This window comes from Podarcis raffonei, chromosome 3 (genome assembly GCF_027172205.1).
Source record: "Podarcis raffonei isolate rPodRaf1 chromosome 3, rPodRaf1.pri, whole genome shotgun sequence".
NCBI classification, from domain to species: Eukaryota; Metazoa; Chordata; class Lepidosauria; order Squamata; family Lacertidae; genus Podarcis; species Podarcis raffonei.
This window is the reverse complement of record NC_070604.1, coordinates 35,866,482-35,878,957: the sequence shown is the minus strand read 5'-3', so window position 1 is coordinate 35,878,957 and position 12,476 is coordinate 35,866,482. Positions and strand designations below refer to the sequence as shown.

The following is a 12,476-nucleotide window of genomic DNA, read 5'->3' as shown; positions in this document are numbered from 1 at the left end:
GACCCATTGCCAACCACACCAGAGATCCCAGCCCTTTCTCCTTCCAGTTGCTGTCTGTTTACCCATCCTTGCCATGTGAGTGACCAGCTATGGAAGCAAACAACATTATCTGTCTCCTTGCCCTCTGCCTCTGGAGGTGGTGCAGACTAGGCCCAGACTAGGCAAGCAAATGGGCAGCAGCAGCAACAAGGACCAGATGAGTGCACACTGGCCAGAAGTCAGCTAAGCATGAAGAACATGCTGAAATCCTGGAAGTCGAGACCCACGTTTGGGGCAAGTACCCTTTGGGAAGAGGACCTCAGCAGACATTTAGTATCACAGCAAAGGAAAGTGTGGAAATATAGGCTGTAAAGCCTTTAAAAGGTGGCCTTCCAGTGAGCCCTCAAAAAGTACCTATTTAAAAGTTCTCTCCAGTATGGTATAAGTATAAGTATAAGTCCTCTCCCTAGCAGAGAGATAAACCACACATTTGGCAAGTCATAAAATGGTTTTACTTACAATACTCTTCAAAGGTCAAATTCATATGATTTTCCATACAGCAATCAGGTATAAGTTTCTAAACTATTGGTATAGGAAGATGCTAGTTTCAGACTATTCTGGTCTGAAGCAAAAGAGGCTAGCTAAAGTCATGTGGTTGGCTGGAGTGACCAGCTCAGAGCTCCTTACATACTGAATTCACATGTAGAGTGAGGTAGCAAATATTTGGTTACCCATTTCCTCCCAAGGTGAGGGGAAGTGACATAGGCTAAGCCTGGCAGGACAACTTACTCTATGGTTTTAACCCCTTCATGCACTAAGTAGACTCAAGGATGCTGGTTATATGATGCTGGTTACCCTACAGAAAAGTGACTTGGAGAGGTATTTGCAGGGCTGTAATCAGAACGTGTGGGTAAAGGTCTGCTACACTTACTAGCATCAACACTTTGTCTTGAAAAATCAGACCTTCCTCCCACCCCCATCTTGCTGTACATACAATTGAATGTACAGTACATGCAAATCTCTGGGCTTAAGCAAATGGGACTGCAGCTTCATAGAACCTAAGCATTTGAAAGACTGGCATGTGCATACTGTATTATCTCAAAGGGGTGCCAAAGGCGTTTAAAAAAGAAAGGACCCTCAAGTCTTTGCAAATTCTGCTAAGCAACAGAGAAGGAAGATACATAGGGCTGGATTCAACAAAACCATTGCACTAGAGGGAGGCAATGCAACAGGTCCCAATAGCAAAATGGGGCTTTCCCCGCCCCTTTTGCACAATTGGGTTGCACTGGCGGAACTATTATAAAAGCATGGCACTGAATTCCTCCCTTAGGATTTTGTCCTATTTCACAGGCAACATGACACTGATCCACACAGCCAATGCCAGTTCTCTGGGGCACACACACCTGCATGAAAGATTCACACAGCACCTAGAAATATGCATTTGCCAGGTGCACATGCTACAGCTTTCTTGAAATCCATAAAAATGTCCACTTGCAGCTATTAAAATGGAATGTGTGAAGCATTTCTTTGAAGTAATAGTAATAAATTCTCCAATGAGGACTTGCATTTTCCAGTTGCGGATATAAACAGAAAGCAGTGTCTGTCTGTCTGTCTGTCTGTCTGTCTGTCTTTCCCATGTGCTGTTCTGGCCCCCCCTTCCCACTTTTATCCATGCAGAAAAATAAGAGCAAATGCACTCCTGTCATAGCTAATGCCTGAAACATTAGTGTTCATTAGTCTTTATTCTTCCCCTCCTCTCTTTCACGCATGCACCACAGCTGCCTATTACTTCTTCAGCCTTCTTCTCCCCTCCAGACTCTCATTCACTCTTTTTTTCTTTCTTTTTGGCAGCCTAGTTATCAGTACCTTGTTATATCTCTCTTCCCCAGAGCCATTTTCTCTCCTGCATTGCCAATTCAATCATCAAGCACAGGACAACTTTTCTCGCACACAAGCTGCATACATTGAAGAAGGGATTCAGGAGAAAGCATGACTGGCAGCAAAAGCAAGTTCCAGCTCTGATAGGTTGGGATGGACAGACCAATTAGTTTCCAGTCCATGTCACCTTTGAATGTGTTCATTCATAACCCTATTCCGTCCCATTTCTACATTAATCTGATTTTTAAAATTAAAAGATGCATGAAAAATTTGATTGAAATCTCTTTTTGAAACTTTTTTTCATGGAAACCTGCATTTCAATACATATTTACTCTCAAAATATGAATTAATCAATACATTCCAATGGTTTTTGAGCTGAGAACTGCATCACACAATTCAGAGATGCAGAAAAACTTACAAGAAATGAGATTTCAGCTAAACATCAGGAAAAACTTTATGACCAGGCACAGGCAGACTTGGCCCTCCAGATGTTTTGGGACTACAATTCCCATCATCCCTGACCACTGGTCCTGCTAGCTAGGGATCATGGGAGTTGTAGGCCAAAAACATCTGGAGGACCAAGTTTGCCTATGCCTGTTTATGACAGCTAAGAGCTGATCTGCATTGTAACAAACTCCCTCTGGAGGTGGTGGACTCTCCATCACTGGCGGTTTTTAAAGCAGATGCTGGATAGCTATCTCTCACGACTGCTTTAGCTGAAATTCATGCATAGCAGGGGATTGGACTAGGTGACCCTCAGAATCCCTTCCAACTCTAGAGTTCTATCATTCAATGAAGGAGAGATGCATCCCAGTCCACACATTAGCTGGGCTAGTCCAGATCAGGTCAGTTTGTTTCAGAGTTAATACAAAACAAACCCTTAAAACTGGATGCCTCACCTCTTTGTACCTATAAGATACCTTTGATTTGCAGAGTGCTTGCTGTGAAGGCTCACAAGAGTGTTTTTCCTACCACAAGACCAACCCTTGGGTGTCCAAGCTTGCTTTGACCAAGCCAGTAGCAGCTGTTAGGGCAAAGGCCCTTACCCAACCTCTCATCAAGGGTGTTGCTGCAGCAAACTGTGAGGGGAAGGGCGGCAAGGTCAGTGAAAACACACTGGCTTATCCAGTCTGGGTCTCCCATTAGTGTCTCAACACCATACCAACCCTTTCCTCTCCCATTAAGCCACATCAATGCTGGTGGCAGGTGGTCAGATGAGCTCCACATGCTGCACTGCCAACCACTACTGGAACATGGCCTAACAATACTCCCAAACTCACCTCCTGAGAGGATATAAATTATTTCTTCCCTCATGAAGCACTTTTTGCCCTTCTGTTCATCCTGGAAAAAGGTGCTACGAAGCTTAAAAGTTCATACCTTCATCTTAATGGAACTTAGCACAATCACTGCTCAGTTGGGGTTTAATCACAGCTTTGGCATCATTTAGGATATGGGTAGGGGACGTTTTTCAACAGGAGAGGGCTGCTTCCCATTATGGGCAAGCTTCTGAGGACTGCATTGCCAGGGGAGGGTGTGGCCAGAGGCAAAAGTGAATGGAGGAATGTGTGTGACTCTTCCCTTTACACGGCAGGCTGTGTTCTAGCCAAAGGTAAGTCAGAGGTTTCTAAACACACACACACACACACACACAACCTCCATCCAGGCAAGCAAGAACCATGATCACAGCTCAAGAATACATTCCAGTCAGGCACAACCCCTCAAGGTAGGCATGGAGTGGAAAAGCTGAGAAGGTTTCGCTAGATACCAAGTCAGACCATGTAGCTCAGAATTGCCTAGACTGGCTGGCAGTGGCTCTCCATGATTTCAGGCAGGGAATATGTTCCCAGCCCTATCTGGAGATGCCGGGGATTGAACCTGCATGCAAAGCAGTCCCTGAGCTGTGGCCCATTCCCTCATCCACAGTTTTTTTAAATGCCATACTAAGGGTAGGGGGCCATTTTTCAATGGGTGTAATCCTTCCCTCTACAGTCACAACAAACATTTCTCATACCAAGGGGAGATTAGTTTTCAGATGGTGGGTGGTTGTGTGACTCCCATTGGCACTTCCCTCCCCATGTGCTCCAGTCAAAATGAAATACAACAGGCTTCCCATGCTTAGTGCTGCACACTGCTCATTTAACATATAATCTAGCTGGACCATATCTAGGTTTATGTACTAGTTGAAGGTACCAAAGACACAGGTGATTTTCTTTTCACACAAGAGACTATTTGACTGGTCCTTCATATGAGCTATAAAATAGTAACTGCAAGTGTTATCTATTTCTTATCCTCTGCAATCGAATCTTGCTTAAAGAACATCTTGTTGTGAATCTGGTGTGTGTCCCTCTTCCACCACCACCACTGAAATGTGACCTGGAGGTCCCAAATCATAACACCCTCTTTAAAGGTAAAGGTAAAAGGGACCCCTGACCATTAGGTCCAGTCATAGACAACTCTGGGGTTGGGGCGCTCATCTCACTTTATTGGCTGAGGGAGCTGGAGTACAGCTTCCGGGTCATGTGGCCAGCATGACTAAGCCGCTTCTGGCTAACCAGAGCAGCGCACGGAAACGCCATTTACCTTCCCGCCGGAGCGGTACCTGTTTATCTACTTGCACTTTGACGTGCTTTCGAACTGCTACGTTGGCAGGAGCAGGGACCGATCAACGGGCGCTCACCCCATCGCGGGGATTCGAACTGCCGACCTTCTGATCGGCAAGCCTTAGGCTCTGTGGTTTAACCCACAGTGCCACACACGTCCCTTACACTCTCCTTACAAACCTGTAATGCAATGGTAGCCTCAATGAGAATGGCCAAGGGTGAAAGGAGGATGGGAGTGGTAGTCCCAAACAACTGGAGGACAATATGCTGGAGTAGCTGGGGCAACCCAGTCAGATGGGTGGGGTGCAAATAATGTTGTGTTGGCTACCCCTGTTTGAAATGTTATTGTTGAACTCAGAAAGAAAAGGCACTGGGCTTCTGCTGCTTTTTAATCGAAATTAATTTTCAGGATGTGGCCATTTGTTTCAGATTCACGGAAGTAGAAAATGAGGTCCTTCTTCCCTGGGCAACAGTACAGAATTTTTCCTTGTCATTGCAACATGGTCTGCCATAAGATAGTAAAATGTTCAGGTACAAAAGGAAGGCTAAAAACATCTAATTGTGCTTGCAATGGATTTTACAAGCCTCAATGGAATTAATTACTGAGAACTTGCACATGTAGTAATTAATTTTATGCAATTCAGCACCATCTGTAGATGCATTATTTCCTTTCAAAGCTACTTTAATTTGATGTAAAAACTGAAATTGTTTAGAGTTTTTAGAAAGAGAAAGCTATTTACATCCTGTTTGTGTCAAAACAATTAGATAAAGAAGTTAAATAGTATTTAGAAAGTGAACTCCCCCGCCCAGCACAGACACACTTTATATTTATTAAGTGTGCAGGGGAGGGGGTGTCCTTCAATGGTGGGGGGGAAAGCAGTCCAAGAACAATGCAGTTGCTTTAAAGTGGTGTATAACCAGCCCTAATAGCTTGGGAAGATAAAATTCTAGGTAGATTAATACACTAGTGGACCTACAACTGCACTGAAGTTCGGGTGTCCATTAGATTGGATACTCTCAACAACCTAAGCACAAAACATATTCTGATACTAATCCCTAATTCTGCTGATGAGCAGAACAATTATGAGCGAGCATATCGACCATAGGATAGATCAAGGGTCAGCAAACTTTTTCAGCAGGGGGCCATACCACTGTCCCTTAGACCTTGTAGGGGGCTGGAATATATTTTTTTGGGGGGGGATGAACAAATTCCTATGCCCCACAAATAACCCAGAAATGCATTTTAAATAAAAGCACACACTCTACTCATGTAAAAACACCAGGCAGGCCCCACAAATCACCCAGAGATGCATTTTAAATAAGAGGACACATTCTACTCATGTAAAAACATGCTGATTCCCAGACCATCCGCGGGCCAGATTTAGAAGTTGATTGGGCCGGATCCGGGCCCCGGGCCTTAGTTTGCCTACCCATGGGATAGATGGACTGGACCCATTCTGGCCTATCCTAAAGCCTGTGTGGATGGTTGAGATGGCGTAGTGCAGGGAAAAGGAAAACAATCACAGTGGAAGGAATGCAGACATTCCCATACCACCCATAGCACTATCACCAAAGTACCCAATCCACATATAGCTCCCCCAGCAGGCACACCCACACCTTTCCACCACGGCACCCAAATGTAGGCCCCACCAGTGGCACCATAAATAAACACATGTGGTGGCGGCAGCACTGCAAGTGCACCAATATCCCCTTAGCCTGCCCCCTCCCCAATAGCACCCCTGCACCGTGCACACCCTAACCCTGCTAAGGAAACACACAGAATGAGAAACAACAATGCAAAAAAGAGTACATATTCCAAACTGGCAAAGAAAGAAAGAACAGCAGCAAAGCCATCCTCACACCCCCTGCCAAGCACTCCGTGATGCTTCTAGTTGGATGTGGCACAGAACAGGGGCATTTGGCCCTTGGAGAAGGAACCAATTCATAATGCTGCACTCAGGTAAAAAAAAGGTTAGCCACATCAGAGGCAGTTTCGGGATGGCACAACCAGTGCAGTTGCGCTGGGAACTACACTGCAGAGGGCACCACAATAATGCTGTTGAACAGAGCGTGAGAGGCCGGTGGGGGAGAGATTTTAGTGTTTTACACAGGGAGTCAAGGAAATTTGAGAGCCCAAAGTTCTCCATCGGCCACACCTGCTGTAAGCCTATGCCCAGTGGCCAAAAGCGTTAGGAAAGTAAGTAAAAGCCAAAGGAGCTTAAAGTTCTCCCAGTTAGACAGAACAGCAACAAAAAACATTGTCAATCCTCCCCTGACTATTGTTTATGTTTCAGGTGCTTCACGTTTTAATTCCAGGAAAACTGCTTGGGAAATGGCAGGCCTTCCATTAATAACTTTTCTCCCCAGAATATGAGAATAAAAGACTTGGATGTGATTTATTATACAATGCGAATAAGGAATTCCAAAATGGAAAATATATTATGAAGCTTTTCTGTTGCACCAGTTAGAACAGAATAAAACTTTATTGTTTAAAGCCACGGGCCACCACAATTTAAATACTGCAAACCATCAATTTAACATACTCAACAAACAGGCATACAAGGAGAAACAGGCAAAAAATGATGCTTCCTCTCCTTCAGATATAAATCCTGCATTGCCCTTCCACAGTAAGCTATGTTAAGTGTTAAAAATATGGGAGGGGGAAAGCACCTCTCACGCACCCCTGTAGGTTGTTTGGCAGAACAAATTTTGCTGCTTGAGTGGTAGTAAATACTTACCGTATTTTTCGCTCTATAAGACGCACCAGACCTTAAGACACACCTAGTTTTTGGAGGAGGAAAACAAGAAAAAAAAATATTCTTAATTTCAGAAGTCAGAACAACAAGAGGGATCGCTGCGCAGCGAAAGCAGCAATCCCTCTTGTTGTTCTGGCTTCTGGGATAGCTGCGTAGCCTGCATTCGCTCCATAAGATGCACACACATTTCCCCTTACTTTTTAGGAGGGAAAAAGTGAGTCTTATAGAGCAAAAAATACGGTATTTGCCTGCAAGCAGTGTACAAATCTGGTCCAAGAGGGGTCTACTTGACAGGGTCCAGTTGCACCAATAAATTCAGTGGCAAGACCAACTTTGGGTGGAGATGGAACTGTCAGAATCAAAGGACGTCCCTCTGCTGGTGCAGCCTTCCAACAAGCTCTCATACGTCTGCAATAGTTTGTGTTGCATTCACAAAGTGCACATTTACGGTATGGAAAGCGTAATGTATACATTATCAACTAAATACTGTACACAAGCCCCCTTTAAGAGAAATAGCTGTGACCCAGGAGGCCAGCGGAGGTGTGGCCTGGCTAATGAAGCTTAGTTTGTACTCTGAGCGGGCTCCCAGACCTCATCAAGAAAACACACAATTTACAATTAACATTTAATCTTGTGGTGTGTTCATACATAAACAACAGAAGATAAGGCACAAAGCATGACAATCTAAATGAATCCCAAGTAGGTTCCCCTTGATGCCTATATTAAATTATCCCTCCTTCAACAGTGCAGATGAATAAAGGACTGGTAAGGGAGGTGAGTAACTATACCAGTTTAGGGACTTTTATATCCACTTATGAAAAGAACAACTGGGAGACTTACTAGCCAACATTCAAGTCAAATGGTTTAATATCCATCCTATCTATTTTATTTCTAACAAAGAAATATTTGAGGAAACTGTTAGGGTTCTCACACCTCTGGAGGTTTTGGGTGTGGTAGATGAGTCTGATTCAAAGGCATACTATACATTAACAAAAGATAACATGGAAAAGATTGTCAGTTGCAGGGTGGTTTGGGAAGAAATCAGGATGCAGGGGAAGAAATTCCAACCGCTCAATGAGGTAGCACCTGGAAGGTAAAAATGCTGGTATATCAGAAAAAAAATACATTTTAAATAGTCAAAAATAAATAAACAGATTTCAAAAATAGTCCATTAGTTGGTACTCAGTGAGATTAACGCCAATAATAGGTACAAAGTCCCCAAGCTGTTGGAAGGGTTGCAGTCAGAGATGTGATGAAATTATGAAGATGGGTATCATTTAAAAAAATATTATTCTAACATCAGCATCCTTAATGTGGCTCTTTATTTGAATTCAAATTGGATCCAATCTGGAAGACTTTCTATTTCAGATCTGGAAACTGCACTAAGAACAAAGATAGGTACTTAATGGCTTTTCTAGTCATGAAATTTTAAAAATAGAAGCTTAACTGTGACTGATATCAAGATGCTCATGCTTCCCGTTCCAGAACGTCATGTCTGAAATATAGCATTTGCATCTCCCGAACATGAAAGCACCTTCAGCATCTGCTGCAGGCCTTGAGACATGCAACAACATTGTGGTGGAACAGGAAGCACATGGAATGTTCACATCCTGTTCCTGCACAACAGCAGTACATCTGAAACAGCTCTGTGTGGAAGGTTCTTGAGCTGCAAATGGCTCCCTGTTGAGCTAAGTACCCTTATGCTTGAACAGTTGCACAGCAGGAAAACATTATTCTTGTTTTGAACGAAGGAGTCCAAAAGGAGCGATAAGTCACGTTTGTAAAATGTGCAGTTCTTCACTCAAGGGAAGAAAGGGAAAAAATACAGGAACTGGACTGAAAGTTTCAACGGCAAAATGTGATAGTCATGGTAGTAACAATAAATGAACCAGGGATTTACAATATTTAGGACAGGACAAACCTTGGTAGTTTTATCATTACAGAAAACGACAACGGAGCAGGTTAATATCTTTGGGGAACCTGTCCTAGTTCTTTATCTCTGCTGCCACCACCCACTTCTGTGTCACCTAGAGACAAGGGTGCAGGATTCCCACTGCCTTATGGTGGTCTCCTTGGGAGTAGGGGAAGATCTGGATGAATACCAAGTCTCCAGCTTGGCAGCTTCACCCTGTCCTTTTCCCAGGCCCTTTGACAACCTGGACAGCCCAGAAATCCAATTAAGTGGTTCATTCAAATATATATACATATATACTCATATATGTAGGCAAAATATGAGGGAATAGTAAGTATGCAGCTCAAAACTGAAATAAAACATTAGCAGAATATTGGTTGGACAAACCCTAACCCTACACTTAATCCAAGCAAACGTACTCTCCAAGGTCACCTCTGGTTCAGGTATCAGTTGCAGGTTGAGAGGTTCATAAGGGACAAAGAACTGCATGGCTACAGCCCATTTTTAAGAGTTTGGGACCCAAGTTAGAATTTGACTGTTTCTTGTCAGTTAGAGCCATGGGGGTGCTAGGGAGATGGTAGGTGCCTCCTGGGGCAGAGGAAGATGGTTGTCTTGGATGGAAATTGCCACTAGATTTCCCCATCTTCCTACTAGGCAGGCTTAATCAGAAACCTTGATGTGACTTCTTTGTTTATCCATGATGGAGTGCTAGGTAATCTTAAAATCACAGATTGGCGGGTAGTATAACTGCACCACATGAGTCACACTAAAACTGCAGACCTAACTCCAGTTACCTGGGAGTAAGCTCCACTTAATTCAATAGGATTTACTTCTGAGTAAATAGTATAGTTAAGACTGCTGCAGCCTGAGCTATTTAGAAAAGGACTGAAGTTGGCTCAGCTGGACAATCTCAAACAATAGGAGTAATCCAGGAACTTCTCAGCCATACAAATATGGAAAGAGGGGGGTAGGAAAAAGATACAGCCATCCAGAGACTCCCATGTACACTTCCCTAAATCCTTTAGATATCCCATTCGCCTCAGTAAATGGGAGGATTCATTCTGTGATTACAAAGGAAAGCACAATCTTCACTGAAGTGAAGGAGGTAGCCTCTGTGGTCAGGAGAGCTGAACCACTGTGTCTACAGCAAATCACAGAATAGTGGGATATGGATTTCATGCTTGGCATACTTCCTTTGATAACTCATTTTGTCTGATAGGCACATATAGTGTCATAAATTCTTTGTCATAAAAGAAGTTTCATTTTAGGGGTTTTTTTTTTTGCAAAGTGGGCAGAGGGGAGCTAAAAACCTCCCAGATTATTTTTTTTAGAATTGCACTGTTAGGCATAGCTCTCACAAAGAGAAGACGACGGCATAAACTTGTTTCTCAACTGCATCACTAAAGACTACCAACGTCACATAACTGAACGTTCCTCCATTAAAGAAAGGAAACAAGAGGAGGAACCATGCACATAGAAAATTTGCCATCTCCTGTTCTGTATCCTGATCAAAATTAGGAATACAGTTGGATGGTGTTTTTTTTGGGGGGGTAACACAAAATTGGTTCAATTTATATGCAAATTTTGTGTGTGTGCGCGCATGTTTAAAATGGAGAAACTAGGATCACTGAGCACACAAAGAACTGACCCAGAGAACAGAAATAGGTTGACCTTCCCATCCCTAATGGGCATGATGGGAAAAGAGAGCTGTTCACACATTACATCCAACAAATACACAGTTTGGGGCTAGGACTACGGGAGTCAAAAAGGAGACTGTGTAATCATGGCTCTCGTTTGCATTCATTAAAAACAACAAGCATTTGGGGAAACAGAGCTGATAATAAACAGCCTGTATGGTGCATCCATAAATAAATTAGAGCCACCTCAAAAGACTTCTCTAGTTTATACCAGAGTATTTTACTGCAAGCCTTTAGCTTTGACAAATATTCACACTTAGGTGGCAAAAAGCCCTCTAACACTTACTTTCTCTTACTCTGAACTGCGGCTCTTGAGCCCCAGAATGTTAAATCCATTCTTTCATTTGGGAACAAAAGCCCTGCTCTATTCTGTTACCCTTATTTAAAATCCGTACCACAGAACTAATTCAATTATGCCATAATACTCAGTTGTCACATTAGTCCCCCGTATTTCGGAAATTCTTGCATTTTTCACAGCTAATTTGCTTCTCCAATTTCACAGAGGATTCAAGTAATAGTGCAGCTTCAATTGTTCATTGCAAGCACTGGGGAATAAAACCCTAAAAGGATTGCCTTCACATCACTTCCAGAAGAGACTGAAAATTGCTCCACAATGTTTGCCTCTTGCGTTTGGCGGTGGAAGATAATGCACTTCCATCCAAGCTGTTAGGCTGGCTACAAAAGCACTACATCTGGCATAGCAATCCTTAAAAAAATTAAAACCCATTTTCGTGCATTTTTAGGGAACTTGGAGAAAAGCAAGAGCTCCAAAGGTCTCCAGCATCAAGCAACGTGGAGTGCTTTTACATGCAAACACAGATTACTCTGTACCTCACAATGTCAAACAGCAAACCCAAAACAAACCTAAAATGAAACTTAGATTCACAAGGTGCCTGAGGGCTTTCTTTTATGCACTTATAAACTAGGAACACAGCAGGAAGGTGCAGTAAGTGTAGCTGCCTAAAGTTTCATATCAACTACTTACCCCAAAGCCCGAGTCCAGAGCCAACCCACGACATTTTGCAGTCTGAGGTAAGGGACAAGGTGGCATCTCCCATTCCACGCATAGAAGCTGACTGAATCTTGCTTCGACACCAGAGGGCGGACGGGGAAACAGCATCCACTACCACACCTGGGGACAACAGGCTACTTCAGGCATGCAATGTGACACACATAGCTCTGTATTCCAACATCTTGCTGCTGTTGCTGCTCACTCTTTTCTTTTTTAATTTACAATTGCTGCTCACTCTCAAAAACCTGCTGCCAGAAGCAACCACACCTCTTTACTTGCCCTATTAGAGAAGCCTTATTATGAGGCCCACTAGAGGCCGACTAAGGACTATTCATCCACCTACCTTATAGCACAGAGGTGGCCAGAGGAAGAATGGGGGCTACTTGAGGCAATGAAATCAGCAGAGCACTCACAGTCCATTCAAAAGTCCTTGCACCACATGGAGTAGGTCAGTGTACATTAGCAGCTCAGTTCAGCTTCTCCCCATACAAGCCCAACCACTGCTTAGGCCACACCTGCACCATAAATTTTACACATACTCATACCCCAAAGAATCCTGGGAAGTGTAGCTTGTTAAGGGTGCTGGGAGTTGTTGAGACACAGAGCTACAATTCACAGAGTTCCCTAGGAAGAGGGATTGAT

At 43.5% G+C, this 12,476-nt stretch overlaps 1 long non-coding RNA gene across 3 annotated transcripts in view; it reads right to left on the bottom strand.

Annotated features, from left to right (window-relative positions):
* Positions 1–12,476, bottom strand: part of LOC128410227 (uncharacterized) — a 163,550-nt gene that overhangs the window by 104,682 nt on the left and 46,392 nt on the right. For all 3 annotated transcript variants that reach the window (XR_008329422.1, XR_008329421.1, XR_008329420.1), the window contains exon 3: positions 11,808–11,954. This is a non-coding gene — a long non-coding RNA (uncharacterized LOC128410227). The remainder of the gene's footprint in view (positions 1–11,807; positions 11,955–12,476) is intronic.